Source organism: Phacochoerus africanus, chromosome 4, assembly GCF_016906955.1.
Source record: "Phacochoerus africanus isolate WHEZ1 chromosome 4, ROS_Pafr_v1, whole genome shotgun sequence".
Lineage (NCBI taxonomy): Eukaryota > Metazoa > Chordata > Mammalia > Artiodactyla > Suidae > Phacochoerus > Phacochoerus africanus.
This window is the reverse complement of record NC_062547.1, coordinates 45,864,245-45,883,986: the sequence shown is the minus strand read 5'-3', so window position 1 is coordinate 45,883,986 and position 19,742 is coordinate 45,864,245. Positions and strand designations below refer to the sequence as shown.

General features: G+C 42.0%; 1 protein-coding gene across 1 annotated transcript in view; it reads right to left on the bottom strand.

Moving 5' to 3' along the window:
* Positions 1–8,608: 8,608 nt before the first annotated feature.
* LOC125125352 (vitamin D 25-hydroxylase) overlaps positions 8,609–19,742 on the bottom strand; it is a 31,281-nt gene continuing 20,147 nt past the window's right edge. The window contains exon 6 of the transcript XR_007134410.1: positions 8,609–9,617. The gene's annotated coding sequence lies outside the window, so the exon portion shown is untranslated. The remainder of the gene's footprint in view (positions 9,618–19,742) is intronic.

Here is a 19,742-nt window from a genome sequence, read left to right as displayed (position 1 = left end):
AGCCAACTCATATCCATGAGAATGTGGGTCAGATCCCTGGGTTAAGGATCTGGCATTGCTGTGAGCTGTGGTGTTGGTCGCAGACGTGGCTCAGATCTAGCATTGCTATAGTTGTGGTGCAGGCCGGCAGCTGTAGCTCCAATTTGACCCCTAACCTTGGCACTTCCACAGGCTGCACATTAGGCCCTAAAAAGAAAAAAAAAAAAAAAAACATTAAAATAACCCAAACACTAAAAAAGTGCTTGTGCTGAAGTTTATACATTGCAAGAAATGAATGTGAGTGTATATTAGGTAAACAGCACTATTAGATGGAATCTTACTTGAGAAATTGCAGCAAGTAACATTGCAGATCTTATTTTTGTTATTACTCAGATCAGTTTTTTAAATTAGAATCATTTTCATCATGAATTTGCTATTGTTTTAAGTCATTGGTCTTAGAAGTAAGCTTGTGGTGCTATAATATATATGTGCTTACTGATATTTTTCTCCATAAAAAAAAAAAATCTACTTTTTAAAGTCATTTCATGATTTGAAGGCTGTTTTCTGCTCTTCTCACTCAGCTGGTGCTATCAGGTGGTTGTTTTTTACTTATTTTTATAAGAATCCTGGAAATTCTGCACCACTTAAGTGTCTGTCTATATTGTATCATCTCATAGGAACAACTTCACAAAGGAGATGAATAGAGCCAACTCTATTCATCTAAACTCTATTCATCTATTCAGCTAAAGTCACCAAGCCAGTCAGCAGCTCGAGAGGGTGTGTGGGGATGACTGGTTTGCGGAGCAGCGATGAAAGCTTCCCATAGGCCAGGGACTTTAATACTGAGAACTGAAGACGTCGGAGTTAGTTTGGAGATGATCGCTTGTGAACAGAGAACAACAGTGTGTGCAGAGGCCATGAGAAGAGAAAGCATCCTTGCTCTGGAGAGCCAAAAGAGATTTAGACTGGCTGGCACTTAGCGTGCAAGAGGGAAATGGTACAGAGGCAGTGGCTGATGAAGGGCCTTGTAAAGCATGACAGGCTATTTCAACTTCATTCCGAAAGGAAATGTGGAAAAATTGGAAGTTTTAATCTGAAAGTGACATAATTAGATTCACATTTTATGAGGCTCATTCAAACAACATATGTTGAATAGAAGAATAAGATTAGGCGTTCCTGTTGTGGCTCAGTGGTTTAACGAATCCAACTGGGAACCATGAGGTTGCGGGTTCGATCCCTGGCCTTGCTCAGTGGGTTAAGGATCTGGCGTTGCCATGAGCTGTGATGTAGGTCACAGGCGTAGCTCGGATCCTGCGTTGCTGTGGCTCTGGTGTAGACCGGCAGCTACAGCTCTGATTTGACCCCTAGCCTGGGAATCAACATATGCCATGGGAGCTGCCCTAAAAAAGGAAATTAAAAAAAAATAATAATAAGATTAGACATGGGGAGATCTCAGTGATCTCAACTAGGATAGATGGTAAATGGACTGGAGATTTGTGATACAGAACCAATTTGCCCTGAATAACCAGATATAGTGGAAAGAGATGATGATGGCAACTTTCAGATTTCCCATTTAGACAACTTGTCAGTGTCACTCCCTGAGACTGGTATACCAACGAAGGAGATACTAGAGAGGGAGATTTTAGATGTGATGGAGGGTGAGGTGTTTGTATATATCCTAATGGTTCTCTCTCTCTGGAGAACTTTAAAATTGCCAGGAGTTCCTGTTGTGGTACAGCGGAAACTAATCTGACAAGTATCCACCAGGATGCGGGTTTGATCCCTGGCCTCCCTCATTGGGTTAAGGATCCAGCATTGCCGTGAGCTGTGGTGTAGGTTGCAGACCTGGCTCAGATCCCACGTTGCTGTGGCTGTGGTGTAGGCCAGCAGCTACAGCTCTGATTGGACCCCTAGCCTGGGAACTTCCATATGCCTCAGGTGCAACTCTAAAAAGCAAATAAAATATGCAAACACAAGGAAAGAAACAGAAGAAATAGCAAATTTAGACTCCTCATTTATCTTCAGATGTTACACTGCATTATCAAAAACAATATAAAATAACCATGTGTTAAATGTTTAAGATAAAATGAGATGACAAAAAATGAGCACGGTATAATAAATTTAAAAGTCACCAGGGAGAAATGACTGTTAGACTGACAGCAAACATGGCTATACCAACAATGGAAGCCAAGAGAGACTATATTATCTTCTAGTAGTCACAATGTTAGGCATTGTTGTTAGTTATTCATATAAGTACGATATGTGATTTAAAAATGTGAGACAGGAGCTCCCTTGTGGCACAGCAGGTTAAGGATCTGGCATTGGCACTGCAGTGGCTCCTGCACTGCTATGACGCAGGTTCAATCCCTGGTCTTAGAACTTCACATATCGCAGGCACCCCCCCCAAAAAAAAAACAAATGTGAAATATTTATATTTTGTCACAACTTTTATAACATAGGTATTGTCTGTTTTGTAAAGGAGGAAATTCACCATGTGCATAAAATACATGTATTTAATAGTCTCAAAAAAAAAGATGCATAAATCAAAAGTTGGTAGAACTACAGAGAAAAATTGGCAAATCTACAACCTGAGTGGGAGCTTGAACACTCAATGAACGAGGTCCCACCATAGCACAGTGGGTTAAGAATCCAACTACAGCGCCTTGGGTCCTTGCAGAGCTGCAGATTCAACCCCCTGGATGGGCAGTGGGTTAAAGCTTCCTGCACAGGTCACAGCTGAGGCTCAGATTCAATCCCTGGCCCAGGAACTTCCATGTGCCACTGGTACAGCCGTAAAATTAACAAAAGAAAAACTCAATGAGTTAAATAGGCCAGAAGTGTGTAAAAATTGAATAGCACGATGAACAGTCTTGGACAAATACAGGACCCCCAAATCCAAGAGTGACTCTGTTTTTCTTAAACATCTAAAGAACACTTAGAAGTTGACCACGCAGTTGTTTATAAAGCAGATCTCAATAAATTTCAAACAACCCATGTTCCCTGATTACAAAGCAATTAATTAGAAATAAATAATACAAAAGGAAATATATTCATTATAGTCATTTTGGGTCTTTCATTGAGAATGAAGACTGCAAACATGGTATATTATGTGGGAGGGAAAATCTGGTGAATAATATAAACTTTGTTTCTTAGACTGTAATTTCTTCATAAAGCAACAAAATTATAAATAACCAGTTCTTTCTGTAAATACAAAAAGAAAGAAAAAGGAATAAATAACAAAGAACTCTAAAAACTATGTATGCTTGATAGATTTAAGAAATTGCTCCTAAATAACTTCCAGATCAAAAAAGAAATACTCCTAGGAAGTAGGTCAATTAGGGGACAATACCCATTTCACAAGTGAGGAAAATGAGACTTGACCAAAGACCACATGACTGGAAAGGGAAAGGAGTACAAATGGGAAAATGAATTGGCTGGGGAGCTCAAGAGATAAACTTATGGCCCTTTATCATTAATCTGGATAGGTGACCTTTCCCACTTGGCCTGTTGCTTCTCCCAAAAACCTTGCTCTGGAGGGGTCCTTCCAGCTCTCCCACTATGAAATAAGATCTCTCCATTTCCTTTCACAGCCTCCTCACCTAGAGAGCCTCACAGCCCTGATACACAAGTCTTAAATCAGACTAATTTAATCAGAATGAGGAGAAGAGGGTCGAACTTGGGTATCTGCATTTTGCAAAGGTCCCATGAGATTCCAGTAAGCATCCAAGGTGGAGAACCAATGTATTAGAAGTCCCTGCAGGGCAGGCATGACTGAGGACCACCCTGATCTGCCTTGTTCTGCTGCTCCCTCCAATACCCTCAGGTGCCTCCTTCCTGTCCTAGGGCTACTGCTGAAGCTGCAGTCATACCTCGTAACTGCTTTCCCCAGTATTTGCTGTCCCCTCTCTGTTGACAGCCCTAATGGATCCTGCAGATTAAACATTCCCAGCCATCTCCAGCTGCCCTGGGATTAGCCAGTCTGACAATAGCAGAAACCGCCCTAGCTCCTGATTCTAATGGAATAATTTACAGTAAACGGTCTCCTTTTCTCCCCCCAGGAGCCCAGGCTCCTTAGACAAATGGAGGTGAGCAAGCGCTGCCTCTAATGAGATGAAGGAACAGAGATGAGCTGTCCAAATGGAGTGGGTGTCACAGCAGCTGCTGTATTAAGTGAGAGACACTGAAGGCTTCAAGACCTTCTGGTAAACTAGCCACTACAGTGGCAGGTACAGCCAAGAGCCTTTCAGAGACCAGAGTACAGCCTCCACGTGGGACTTCCTATTAGGATGGGCCCCAGGGGAGGTGATGGGGGTCCCTCTTCTCTGTTCACTTCCTACATCAGAATTATTGACCAGGGAACATTTTTCCATGTCCCTAAACTTTTGCTGCAGAGTTATCTTGTTTATCCATTATTAATTCACTCACTCAATAGATATCTATTTTCAACACGAACAAGGTGAAGGCCATGTTTCTTTTACAAGTTGTGTACAGCCCGGCAGCAGAATTAAATTTGTGCTATGGCCGGACACTCACTGGAGCTGTAGCTCAGATGACACTGTCATGTTCACTTGGTCCCTGGAGACCCTATCAGTTGCAGCATGCAAGGAGATTTCTGGGAGGAAAGAGAATTTGACTGTGCCGGTTCCCCCGGCTGCTGTTTACTAGACACACTGGGATGATTTTGCACTAATACAAACACTGGTCATTATGCTGTACACCTGAAACTAATTAACATTCAATTAGATCTATTAAAAAAGGCCCCCTAAGAGGGGAGGGGGACACAGGCACTTATTGCTAATGGCTGCTGGACTCATTTCTAGACCCCACCTGCTGGCAGAGGAGATTCCTCAGTGTACTCTTAACACCGTGTAGATTGATTCCAGAGATGAGTGGGACAGAGTTTGTCTGTGCCCCATGCCTAGAGTTGAGTTTGGTAGGAGAAAGTTAGTTAATACCTGCGATGCCTTAACCTTCTGAAGAGAACAATGAGACAATTTAAGAATCCAATGGAAGATAGAAAATAGAAAACTTCTGTCTCCATGTGGTTTAGATCACCTTGTTGGAAGCACAAAACCCATCTCTCTGGCCACCACTGATTCAAGAATTTACACCAAACCCAAGTTCTAATCCTTAAACTAAGCTTAGTCTGTCTCTCATACTCCTCCTCAAGAATTTCAACTAGTAAACTACAAAACCATGATTAAGAACTTCAAATCACACTATCAAATAGTAGAGATGTTGGACTTAACCAAGTCATGGCAATGGGCCTAATTTTTGTGTCCCTGCCCAAATTCATATATTGAAACCTAATCCCCAGTGCAATGGATGTGGGCCTTTGAGGAGGTATTTAGGCCAAGAGGGCAGTTATGCAAGGGAGAATTAACATTAGAAATTGACACATTAACCAATTAAAGAGAAGAAAGAACAAATTTTTTTTTTTGGCTTTTGTCTTTTTAGGGCTGCACCCGAAGCATATGGAGGTTCCCAGGCTAGGAATCTAATTGGAGCTGTACCCGCCAGCCTACACCACAGCCACAGCAACTGGGGATCCGAGCCTTGTCTGCGTCTGTGGCCTACACCATGCCCAGGGCGATGCCGGATCCTTAACCCACTGAGCAAGGCCAGGGATCAAATTTGCAATCTCAAGGTTCCTAGTTAGATTCATTCCCGCTGTGCCATGACGGGAACTCCAAGAATGTATTACTATTATTATTATTATTATTATTATTTTGTCTTTTTGCCTTTTTCTAGGGCCACTCCCTCGGCATATGGAGGTTCCCAGGCTAGGGGTCTAATTGGAGCTGTAGCCTCTGGCCACAGCCATAGCAACTTAAGATCCGAGCCAAGTCTTTGACCTACACCACAGCTCATGGCAACACCGGATCCTTAACCCACCGAGCAAGGCTAGGGATCGAACCCACAACCTCATGTTCCTAGTCAGATTCATTAACCACCGAGCCACGACGGGAACTCCAAGAATGAATTATTTTTAATGGCCGCATCTGTGGCATATATGAAAGTTCCCAGGCTAGGGGTTGAATCGGAGCTCCAGCTGCCAGCCGACACCACAACCACAGCAACACCAGAGCCAAGCTGTGTCTGCAACTTGCACCACGGCTCACAACAACACCAGATCCTTTAACCCACCGAGCGAGGCTAGGGATCCAACCTGCTTCCTCATGCATGCTAGTTGGGTTCTTAACCCACTGAGCTACAATGGGAACTCCTGATCATTTCAATAGATGCAAAAAATGATAAAAGCCACCCTTCATCGTTGAAGAAATAAAGAAAAGAGGAATGAAAGAAGGAAGGCTGTATGGATGGCAGGGAGAGAAAAAAAGAGAAATCTAGAATATAAGGGAACTTAAGTCTGGGGGTTACACATAGAAGAACGATAGTCAATGTCGTATGTAACAATGAAATGTTAAGTCATTCCCTTAGACAAGAAAGTTCACTATCAGCACTTTTCATTAACACACGACTGGAAGTTCTAACCACAGTAGTAGTAAGAAATAAAAGCCATAATAATTGGAAAGGAAGAAACAAAACTGTCATTATTTAAAGATATTTATTTCCTAATAGAAAATCCCAAGGAATTGAGAAAAAGAATTAAATTTTTCAAAATAGAAAGTTTAGCACTGTTGTCATATATTATCAATATACTAATTTCGATTGCATTTTCAGAGACCAGGATCAAAGTCTGTCACCAGTTTTACTCGAGAAATGGTCCCCAAGTTCAGGGCCCCAGACTCACTTCAGTTGTCTAGAAGAGGCTTCACACATAGTCAAAATTTCCAGCTGGGGCTCTGTTTTTTTCTTTAAGGAAAGCTTTTAAAAAGGATAGTCATAGTTAATGTCATCAGGAAGACAGACAGCGTAAGTGGAGATCTGGTTGCTAACGCTTTGTCTCGGTCTATTTTCCCTTAATAACCGTTTCAACACTATCAGCCTGAATGAAGACAAAGAAGATCCAAAGAGATATAAAATATGCACCGTTAAGAAGACTTGGTATGATTCATTACATTTGAGTTCAAATAACTGCATTCGGAAAAGGATAAATGGAGAAGGGCTGGTTTAATAAGCCCTCTAGTGATAAAAGCCCTGGGAGCTGTTGTCAATTATCTATGTTTCTCGGGTTAAAAAAAAAAAGAAAAAAAGAAAAAGGTGTCTCAAATTGCATTCCTCAAAATATATTGTCTGCATCCACCCATTCTGAAATAGCCAGAGAAAATAAATGGAACACTGGTAAATTAAAAGTCCAGAGAAGAATGATAAGAGCCAAATTAGATAAAGAAGCTATGATACTTGAGTCTGTAGAAACAAAGATTCACAGGGGAACCCAAGTGAGAGCTTTCTTCTAATGTTTATTCTTCTAATGTTTAAAGTGGGTGGGCCACTGCAGTTCCTGTCTAGGAACCATGAGGTTGTGGGTTTGATTCCTGGCCACACTCAGCGGATTAAGGATCTGGTGTTGCTGTGGGCTGTGGCTTGGATCCTGCATTGCTGTGGCTGTGGCGTAGGCCAGAGGCTACAGCTCTGATTTGACCTCTAGTCCGGGAAACTCAATATGCTGCGGGTACAGCCCTAAAAAAGACATAAATAAGGTGGGGGCCATATATTTAAATACCTACAAGACCAGACAGAAAGTTCAAATTAATGATGTGCATTTGGTGCAGTGCCTATCATGTAAAAAGCCACAAACTCAGCTCCAATTGTTTTTTTCTATTCAAAATGCCAGCCCATTATAGCAATACAATCTCACCTCAGCAAACAAGAAAAATTCCAAATAAACAACCTAAACTTACACCTAAAACAACCAGAGAAAGGAGAACAAACAAAACCCAAAGTTAGTAGAAAGGAAGAAATAAAGATCAGAGCAGAAATAAATGCTAACAAAATGCCAGCCCAGCATTGATGGAACATCACATTTTTTAAAGAAAAGCTGAAAATACAGATTTTTACAAGAAATCTGTATTTTTAATTTTTTTTTTTTTTTTAAGGGCCGCACCTACAGCATATGGAGATTCCCAGGCTAGGGGTCAAATCGGAGCTGTAGCCACCGGCCTACACCACAGCCACAGCAACGCCAGATGGGAGCCACGTCTGCGACCCACACCATAGCTCACAGCAACGTCGATCCTGTGTCCTCAGGTACACTAGTCAGATTCGTTTCCACTGAGCCACAATGGGAACTCCAGAAATCTAGATGTTTAAATCTTAAAAGTTTTATTTTTAAGATTAAACCTAGGAGTTCCCGTCGTGGTGCAGCTGAAACGAACCTGACTGGGAACCATGACGTTGCGGGTTTGGTCCCTGGCCTCACTCAGTGGGTTAAGGATCCAGCGTTGCTGTGAGCTGTGGTGTGGGTCGCAGACTCGGCTCGGATCTGGAGTTGCTGTGGCTGTGACAGAGGCCGGTAGCTGTAGCTCTGATTTGACCCCTAGCCTGGGAACCTCCATGTGCTGTGGGTGCAGCCCTGAAAAACAAAACAAAAAATAAATACATAGAAATGAAATTAAACCTAAATATTCTGGAACCATTTCCAGCGTGGGGGTGTGGTTTCTTTCCACACACAAGCAAAGAGTGATTTTTCCAACAGCAGCTGGAACAGCAGCTGGGGGTCCGACCGTTCAACTCTATTCCGACACCATTTACCCCGAGACGGCATCAAACACCACAAGTTAAGGGCTCAGTCTCACATCCAGCTCATTACCTGTACTTCTAACCAACTGGCTATAAAACAGAAGCTTCCGCAACCCCCTCCTTGGGTTCAATTAACTTGCAAGACCAGCTCTCAGAATTCAGAAAACCAATTTACTCACCAGATGACTGGTTTATTACAGGACGATGTTAAAAGGATTCGAACCAACAGCCAGATGAAAAGATATGCAAGGCGAGGTCCTGGACAAAGGAACTTCTGTCCTTTTGGAGTTTGGAACCACAGTGGCATGTGGAGGCGATCTGCTTCACCCACCTGGAAGCTCTCCAAAACCCTTTCCTTTGGAATTTTGCGGAGGCTTCAGGACCCAGGAAGAGTTGATTAAATCCACTGGCGTTGGCAATTAATTCAACGTCCAGACATTTTCTCCTCCTCTGCAATCAGGGGGTGGGACTGAGAGTTCCCACCCTCTAAGCAAATTTGTTCCCCTGATAACCAGCCCGTCCTTAAGTGCTTTCTAAAATCACCTGATTAACATAAACCCAATTGTGGTGGAAAGAGGCTTATTGTGAATAACCAGACTCCCTTTTCACCTGCAGGGGTCTGCAGCATTTTTTCTGAAACTGAGGACAAGAAACCAAATATCATAACAAAGGATGCTCCCCTGGGTCTTACTGTTGAGGAAATTCCCAAGGGTTTGGGAACTGTGAGCCAGAAACTGTGGACAGAGAGACCCAAGGTATTTACTGTGAGGTTTTGTGAGGCAGTCGGGGATTTAGAAAGGGCTCAGGATCTCTCATGAGATCACAATCAGATGCGAGCTGGGTCTGCAGTCAACTTGAGGTTTGGGGAGAAGCTACTCCCACAGTGGCTCATTCACATGGTTGGCATGATGATCCGGGCAATTGGCGGGAGGCTTCAGTTTCTCTCCTTGTAGGACTGCTTCAGTGTCCTCAGGAGAGGAATGGCGACTCCCAATCTAGAGGAAAGAACAAAGTAGCCGGAAAACTTATGGGACATAGCCACCTCTAAGACCTATTGGACGAGGCCTGAGAGAGGTGACTGGACAAAGCCAATGGGAAAAGGGAAGAATGTCTGGACCCCCCGTTGGTACCCCCAACCCTAAGAAATAAAAACCTCCATAAAACAACAGGAAGGGGGGACTCATCCTTCCCCTCCCAGTGTCTGTGCTGGGAGCTATTTGCTGTCCTGTAATAAAGACTTGGGCTTGCTTGCTGCCTGTGTGTTGAAGTTCATTCTTCAGCTCCGTGAACAGAAACCTGGATTCTGGTAACATCTCTCTGGTAACAATCATGACATGATAACTGGCTTCCCCCGGAAGAGCAAAGAGTCCAGGGTGTAAAGCTGCAATGTGTTTAGACAAGCCTTAGAATTCACGCACCACCACTTTCATCACATTCTGTTCATCACACAGACCGGCCACGATTAAAGGTGTGTACCAGCTGAGCATCGCTGAGGGTATTTTTTGAGGCTAGCGACCGCATTCCATCTGTTGGTTTTCCTCGTCTTTAACGATTAATGATTAATGATTTATCCTGGAGCTCTCTCCACCTCATACATACATAGAAAAAAGCCTGATTCTTTATAAAGCTGTAACATGCTCTGTTAAAGGATACACTTTTCTTCGATAGATAAAAATTTGTTACATTGACTTTGTCTCATGTTGCTATTAGAAATAAAACACTAGTAAATAACCTGGCGCTTATGTCCCTTCATAAGTGTTCAAGTTGTTAACTGGAGATTGGCACTTGCCATCTGCCTCTACACGGACTGAATCACGAGCCCCTGCAGCTGCTGATCCTCAACACCCCCTGAAAGGAGCTGAAAGTGAAGATCAGGTGTGAGGCATTCAGTGCTCTGGGAAAACTGGCAGAGCAGGTCCTCAGGTAGATGTTTTCAGGAGAAGATTTAATGAGCCCAATTCTTGTTATCTCCTCATATCCAGAAAAGCACTCAGATCCTGCCTGGTGACATCTGCTCCTTGTGACTAACAGTAAACTTCATGAGACTAGCAGCAACCGTCTGCAAAATGTGTGCTTCACGGCATGTGCCTCCCCCTTCGCTGAAATCACATATGTACTAATATTCTCCCCTTCCTCTTGGGAGAGCTCTCAGAAATGCTGCCTCCCAGAATATACCCCAAATAAAACTAAACTCTCAACTTTTAGGCTGTGCTTTTTTTTTTTTTTTCTCCTGTCTTTTTATTTTTAGGGCAGCACCCGAGGCACATGGAGGTTCCTGGGGCTAAGGGTCAAATGGGCGCTGTAGCTGCTGGCCTACACCACAGCCACAGCAACTCAGGATCCTAGCCGCGTCTGTGACCGACACCACAGCTGACGGCAACACCGGATCCTTAACCCACTGAGTTAGGCCAGGGGTCGAACCCGAAACCTCATGGATACTAGTCAGATTCATTTCCACTGAGCCATGACGGGAACTCCAGGTTGTGCATGTTTTTAAGGCAACAAAGTGAAAACGCAAGAGTTTCCTAAGAACTGGAATTGTTCAGTCAAAAGATGACGGCATCTCTTATTTGAGAGTTAATGCCAAATTCCCTTCCATAGAAAATGTCTTTGTACTTTTGCCATGTCTGAAAGTGCATGTTTCAGCACACCTTCTCAATAGTGATTACTGTCAAGTTCTAGTATGTTTGCCAATATCATAGATGAGATATGTTATCTTAGTAAAGTTTACATTTACATTTTTTTTTTTTCTTCCTGAGTCCACAGCATGTATACGTTTCCGGGTCAGGGATCGAACCTATGCCAGAGCAGGAAACCAAGCTGCTTCTGCGACAGTGCTGGATCCTTAACCCACCACACCACAGAACTTCTGCGTTTCCTTCTTTGAGTAAGGTTTAGTTATCTTTTTGGATGTTTCCAGTGTGGTGTATGTGATGAGAAGTGTCTTAACTGGTTTTCTGACCAATGATTGTGTTTTCTTTAGGGCTGCACCCGTGGTATGTGGAGGTTCCCAGGCTAGGGGTTGAATTGGAGCTGTAGCCGCTGGCCTACGCCACAGCCACGCCAGATCTGACCTGCATCGGTGACCTATACCACAGCTCCCAGAAATGCCAGATTCTTAACCCACTGAGGGAGGCCAGATATAGAATCTGCGTCCTTACAGAAACTAGTCAGATACTAGTCAGGGAACTTCTGACCAATGTTTTCTAATGCATTATTAAAATTTTTTTTCTGTGTTCTTAGATTAAGGAAATTAGCCTTAATAAGATTTGCATATTTTTTCCCAGCTTGTTTCCACTTATAGGGTTGTTTGCCTTGCAGAAGATTTATGTCGTTGTTTTCATGTTGTTTTATTCCTACAGTATATCCTGCACTAGAATAGTTATTGTGTAGCTATATAAAGAATAAGAAAGTCTTCTGTGTAGTGATACCTAGACATCTCCAGGATAAATCACATTAAACAAAAGAGTTTACAGAATGTAAACAAAGAATGTTGCAGCCGTCAAGCCCTCAGCAGTCCCCATCCCCCCAGTGCACCCTGCTGGGATTCAGATGGAGAAAAAAAAGGATACTAGCCTATGATAGTTAAGGTGCATTCAAAGTCCAGACTCTTGCATCTTCCCCTACAGGGAAAAGCGCTAAAATCATTAATTTGAGATGTCTTTTTTCTTAAGCAGTAATGTTTTGATATTTTACTACCTGATTTCTTTTTATTGTCGTTGTTTTGCAAAAACGCCTATATATTCTTGCTCCTCCCTTATCTGGGAGAGCCTGACTTATGTCCTCAGTAATGCCCCCAAATGAAGCATCATTGAGAATTATTTCTCAACTTTTAGATTGTGCATTTCTTTCCCAGAAAACAAGGCATATGCTATATGGATTCAAATTTTAGCTGGTTTCCAAATGACTGAAGAATAGCCCCAATACTACTTACTAAAAAGCCCATCTTTGCCCCACTGGCTTGATGGTCTTCTACGTATTTGCATTTTTTTCTAACCCTTTCAATTCCATTTGTCTATTCACACCAATATGACACTAATTATTCAAACTCTATCATATGTTTCAATACCTGATGGGGCTAAAACTCCACACTGCTCTTCTTTTTGTGGCTATTCTTTTACCTTTTCCTGTGACTTTTAGAAACAGCTTCTCTGGTTCTATGGGGAAAAAAAAAAAAAGAAAACAAACCAACCCTGATCTCATTAAATTCATACCTTAGCCTAGGGATAAGTGACAGCTTTGTGTTGTCTCCTTATCCAAGAGCTTATCTATCCATTTGTCAAAATCTTCTTTTAGCTGTGTAGGGGAGCAGAATTTGCCACCCTAAGATATATTTTTTTAGTATATTGTTTTAGGCTGGTTATTTTCTGCAAAAAGGCAGACTAGGGAAAAACTCTGAAATCCCATGACATTTACATGTGTAAGAGAAAACTAATTGGAAGGACATCTCCCTCTCTGTACCCAGACGAGGAGAAGGGACAAGTCTCTAGAAACTCTTTATCCAGGGAGAAGCTGATGCCTTAAATCTGCATCACAATCATCCTTTGTTTACCGTGCTTTTCTTGGTAAACTCCCATAACTCTCCCCACCTCCATCAGCCTCTTAAAAGAGGCTAAAGCTGAGAATGATGAGGTGAGAGGGCTGCAGCCTTTTGGGTGAGTTACTCAGTTTTCCTGAATCTCCTGGATACATGTTACTAAATTTGTTTGATCTTCTGCTAATCTCTCATGTCAATTTAATTTTTTTTTTTGTCTTTTTGCCATTTCTTGGGCTGCTCCCGAGGCATATGGAGGTTCCCAAGCTAGGGGTCCAATCGGAACCATAGCTACCAGCCTACGCCAGAGCCACAGCAACTCGGGATCTGAGCCGTGTCTGCAACCTACACCACAGCTCATGGCCACGCCGGATCCTTAACCCACTGAGCAAGGCCAGGGATCAAACCCGCAACCTCATGGTTCCTAGTTGGACTCGTTAACCACTGCACCACAAAGGGAACTCTTTGATTTAATTCTCAGATCAGCCAGAGGAAATGGCCCAGGAATCCACATGCCACAGGTGCAGCCCTAAAAAGACAATAAAATAAAATAAATGTAGTGTTGGATCTTTTCTTAAAAATTTATTTAGGGGGAATTCCCATTGTGGCTCATTGGGTTAAGAACCTGACTAGTATCCAGGTGTGATCTCAGAGAGAGAGCTGTGAGTGACGGCTCGGAGCAAGATTTTAATTTTCTGCTCAAGAACTGAACCTGGGCAACTTAGTTGAAAACCAGGAATCCCAGTCACTAGATTAGCTAGAGGCTAAAAGTAGAATTGCCCCGATTCTTGCCCCCTGTTGAAAGCAAGAATGTTTCAAGGAGGCAAAGATTCTGAAAACAGGTATATGTGGGAGAGTAGTTAAATAAACTCCTCTCTATAAACTACCATATAGAGTTTGTGTAGTAGCTTATTTATAGTCTACTACTATATAGAGGAGGAATTTATTTAAGTCAGAAGCAAAGAGGTAATATACACCCTAAAGAGGAGTGCGGGTGCTGGTGTCTCCTGAAGGTGGAGCACTCCAGGGAGGTGACCTAAAGCACTTATATGGCACAGTCCTTCCGGTCTTTTTTTCCTTTGGCTAATAGTTTTAGTTTTCACACCGGACGGGGCACAGGACCTTCCCTAATATGCACACGCAACTTTTGACAAAGATGGATTCTAGAGCAATGTCCAGGATCCGGACGAATTATAGCCTGGCGATCCCGCCCTTTTTGCCCCTGGTAGTCTTACTGCGCATGTGTAACTGGGGAGGTCTCCTTGACCCCAGGAGTGATGGACGTGGTCCTCTTGTTTCTGCTCCAGCAGAACTCAGCTCTTGCCATTAACCTTCCTCGAGGTGTCAGAGAAAAACAAGGCCCAATTTACTTGCCTAACAAGTCCCAGCTGTTCTCAGCCCAGCTACCTCTTACCTCAGAAGGGTACGGGTTCAATCCCTGGCCTTGCTCAGTGGGTTAAGGATCCAGCAGTGCCATGAGCAGTGGTGGAGGTCGCAGACATGGCTCAGACCTGGCTTGGCTGTGGCTGTGGCATAGATGGGCAGCTGCACCTCTGATTTGACCCCTAGCCTGGGAACTTCCACATGCTGTGGGTTCCCCCTAAAAAGACTAATTACATACATACATAAAGTTAACAGGCATAAGTTTGCTGTTTAGATTCTAAAAAAGCATTCAAAATTTACTTTTTCTTTCTATGCTATAGCATAGCTCTCAGATAGTTTTCTGAGGGCCACATCTTCAGCAACTTTTTATTTTATGAAAGCTGGTCTGTTGAAACTCTTCGAGGGCAGATTTGGTAAATTATATTTTCATAGAGATTATCCATTTCATTCAAGTCTTCAAACTTCTTTGCACTTAGTTGTATAAATCAATTTCTTACAATTATTAAAATTGTTTCTGGATTATTCTCCTTTGTCATTTTATATTTTGAGTATTGATGCTGTCTCCCTTTTTTCTTTGATTAATCAGGTTAGAAACTAGTTTGTAATTTCAGAATCAGCAAACATTTTTTGTACAGGGGCTGATAGTAATAGTTTAGGCTTTACAAGCCAAGAACATTATGTAGGTACTTACATAAAAGAGTAAAAATTTTCTGCAAAAATTTTATTGATGATATTCATAGTATAATTATAGTAATTACACTCTTAAAGTTATACTTTTTTGTCTTTTTTTTTTTTGCCATTTCTTGGGCCGCTCCCGCGGCATATGGAGGTTCCCAGGCTAGGGGTCTAATCGGAGCTGTAGCTGCCAGCCTACGCCAGAGCCACAGCAACGCGGGATCCGAGCCGCGTCTGCAACCTACACCACAGCTCACGGCAACGCCGGATCGTTAACCCACTGAGCAAGGGCAGGGATCGAACCCGCAACCTCATGGTTCCTAGTCGGATTCCTTAACCACTGTGCCACGACGGGAACTCCTTAAAGTTATACTTTTTAAAAAAAGTAATATTGACCCACTAATGAGAAAAAAAGAATTACTTTGAGGGATACATTTTGCTTAATTGGGGTTCAAAGTTTGTGTTTCATTATCATTTGAAACATTACAAATGTTCATCTGCTAATGCTGACCTGTAATGAGATTTATATGTTTCATATAACATATAAATTTTTTTTTTTTTTTTTTTGCCATGCCTGCAGCATGTGGAACTTCCCAGGCCGGGAATCAAACCTGTGCCTCAGCAGTGGCCCAAGGAGCTATAGTGACTATGCTGGATCCTTAACCTGCTGGGCTACAAGAGACCTCTCACATGTTTCATATTTTTAAGTGCCTCTTTACACAGACAGGTACTGCCAAATACTGATATCAATCCACGAGCATCTGATTTTAATTGAGTACATTAATCACTGGAAAAGCATTTATAGAATTTGGTAAATTCTCTGATGTTTGCCTTTTAGCATGTCATTATTTTGCAGACTAATTGCTTGCAGTTGAAGTTGAGGTGGAAGCTTCTCAATTGCACAGTTAAACAAATTGTGAAATAAGGATATTTTCTTTGCACTTGCATCCAGGTCTAAAAAAGAGCTTCTGGAACTATATTTTAAGTTCAAAAGATGTATCTGCTGAAAAGCTGCACGGGAATGGAGGCCTAACTTCTTATTTTAACTATTGGTAGCCCAAGAATACACAGTGTTCACGTTGTTGTCAAAATGACTTCACCTCAGTAAGTTTTCCACAGAAGCACTTTGGAGTAAGCTCATTAGGAACCATCAAGTCTGAGGAAAAAGCTGATGTCCAAAGCCATTCAGTATTTGGTAACAATGGCTGAGGGTGGTTCTCCTCCCTCAGAAAAATTTGTCTTGGCCCTGAGCTCAAAAATTTGCAGTAAAATGTTATTGCTGCTAAATCATTGAACTGTTAGGTGGTAGAGCAATTCAGGATATTCAGATTTAATTTCTGACAAAAATTCACAAAACGGATGGTACTTAAGTCCGTGAGAATAAACGAAGTGTATCGTTGACACTACTGGTTTTATAACACATATTCGGGTATTTTCTGCAAAGTACCTGTTGATAATGTTATTTGAAAAAGTGTACCTTTTGATGCTCCACATCTATTTTTTTTTTCTATCTGTTATAACACATCTTTTTTCTTTTTTTGCTTTTTAGGGCCGCACCCCTGGCATACGGAGGTTCCCAGGCTAGGGGTGTAATTGGTGCTACAGCTGCCCACCTATGCCACAGCACAGCACCACAAGATCTGAGCTGCATCTGCAACCTACACCACAGCTCATGGCAGCGCCAGATCCTTGACTGACTGATCGAGGCCAGGGATGGAACCCGCAACCTCATGGTTAATAGTTGTATTCGTTTCTGCTGTGCCACAATGGGAACTCCTCAGTTGTAACACATCTTAGCAGATTCATTCCTAGGCTGTAGTGAATTAGTATTTTTTCATCTTTGTAGATGTTTTACGCAGACTATTCACAGAGGCTAAATTTTCAAACTTGGCATTGACTCTTTGAATAAACAACTGAACAGTATTTGTAATATCTGTTAACTCATCCTTGAGCAAAGGAAAATCAATCGTCTGTTTTGTTCTTTAATTGACTGAACATTGTGACCAATGTCCTCAATGCTGAGCAGCTGTGCTCACTGCAAGACTATTAGTCTTAAGTTTATTTTCTCTGGACATAATTCCTTGGCTGCTGCAATTATACACAATTTAATAAATTCCCAATTAGTCAATGGCTTTCCTTGCATGGATAACTAATGAGCCATTCAGAAATTTACTTCAGTTGCAGCTTCATTTTCATTTTTTGTGAAGAAATTGTGCTACCATGTAGTCCATTTTTATTTTTTATATTTTTTGCATTATTAAGGCCACACCCGAGGCATATGGAGGTTCCCAGGCTAGGGGTGGAATCAGAGCTGCAACTGCCAGCCCACACCACAGCCACAGCAATGCCAGATCCTAACCAAGTCTGTGAACTACACCACAGCTCATGGCAATGCCATGTCCTTAACCTACTAAGTAGGGCCAGGAATCAAACCCGCATCCTCATGGATCCTGGTCAGGTTCGTTAAGTGCTGAGCCATGAAGGGAACTCCTGGTCCATTTTTAAAATTTCTAATTTTTCTGATGGTCTTTTCTTCTGTTAGGAATACTATGATGAGTTTGGTAATGCCTAAGTCTATTGTAGAGCTCCAGAGTCATTGCACAACACACACAAAGCTTTGCCACCTAATTTGGTAACAAAATAATCCACACTCCATAGAGCCTTGAAAGCCTGACATTTAGGAGTTCCCTGGGGACTGGCATTGTCACTGCTGTGGCTCAGATTTGATCCCTGGCCCAGGGAATTTCTGTATGCTGCAGGTGCAGCCAGAAAAAAAAAAAAAAAAAAAAAGCCCAATGTTCAAAGTTCACTTTTCTCCTTTTGTTTTAGCTTGGCATAATGAGTACATGCTGGCAGTAAAAAAAAGAAAAAAAAAAAAATTAAATATTAAATAAATTATTGCTATCTGGAGATATTACTAGAAATGCTGTTGAATTATAAGTGCATCACTCATGTGTGGCATAGGAAGCAGCATGTGGGGTGATGAGAATGCCACATAGTTTCCATCACAACCACTCATCTAGACCATTGTAGCACAAAAAATGCCTGTAAGTTTTTATATCATTTTATACATATTTATTTCTTTTCTGTATTCTGAGATAATTTTATGAACTCTAACTTTGAAAGGCTGAAGATTTTCATGTGGCACAAAATAGTCTTTTTTTTTCAACAATTTAAAAATGTAAAAACAATTCCTAGCTTGTAGGCTATAAAAACAGATGGCAGTCAAAACTTCCTCTGTGGGATATAAAACTGCAGACCCTTGATCTAATGTATTGAATTTTTTTTTTTTTTTCCACTGGCTGAACCCGAAGCATATGGAAGTTCTCTGGCCAGGGACAGAATTTGAGCCACAGGCGTGACCTTTTAACTCACTGTGCTGGGCTGGGGATTGAACCCACACCTCTGCAGTGACCTTAGCTCCTGCAGTCAGATTCTTAACCCACTGCGCCATAGCCAGAACTCCTAATGTATTGATTTTTTTAAAAAAGTATGTAACCTATTGGTTTTATTTTTCTATTGCCTACCTCATTAATTCCTGCTTGTCAAAAATTTGTAATTTCTTCCTTCTACTTTTCTTTGGTTTGCAATTTTTTTTTTTTTGCCATTTTTCTAATTTAAAAAATAGCATGTTTAATTCATTCTCAACATTAATTTCTTCATGGAAATAAATACATAGGGCTGTGAGTTTTCTTCTAAGGACGACTGCATCTGTATACCATAGATTTTTTTTTCTTAATGAATTTTATGACATTTGTAGATGTACAACAATCATCACAACCAAATTTTACAGCATTTCTATCCCAAACCCTCAGCGCATCTCCCCACCCCTCAACCTGTCTCATTTGAAAACCATAAGTTTTTCAAAGTCTATAAGTCAGTATCTGTTCTGCAAAGAAGTTCATTGTGTCCTTTTTTTAGATTCCACATGTAAGTGAAAGCATTTGATGTTGGTTTCTCATTGTATGGCTGATTTCACTTAGCTTGATAATTTCTAGGTCCATCCATGTTGCTGTAAGTGCCGTTATTCCTTTCCTTTTAATGCCTGAGTAATATTCCATTGTGTATATGTACCACTTCTTTTTTTTTTTGTCTTTTTGATATTTCTTTGGGCCGCTCCTATGGCATATGGAGGTTCCCAGGCTAGGGGTCGAATCGGAGCTGTAGCTGCCAGCCTACGCCAGAGCCACAGCAACGCGGGATCCGAGCCGCGTCTGCAACCTACACCACAGCTCACGGCAACGCCGGATCGTTAACCCACTGAGCAAGGGCAGGGATCGAACCCGCAACCTCATGGTTCCTAGTCGGATTCATTAACTACTGCGCCACGACGGGAACTCCTGTACCACTTCTTTGTCCACTCCTCTGTCGATGGACATTTAGGTTGTTGCCATGTCTTGGCTACTGCATATAGTGCTGCAATGAACATTAGAGTACGTGTCTTTTTGAGTCATGGTTTTCTCTGGATAGATGCCCAGGAATGGGATTGCTGGATCAAATGGTAGTTCTATTTTCAGTTTTCTGAGGA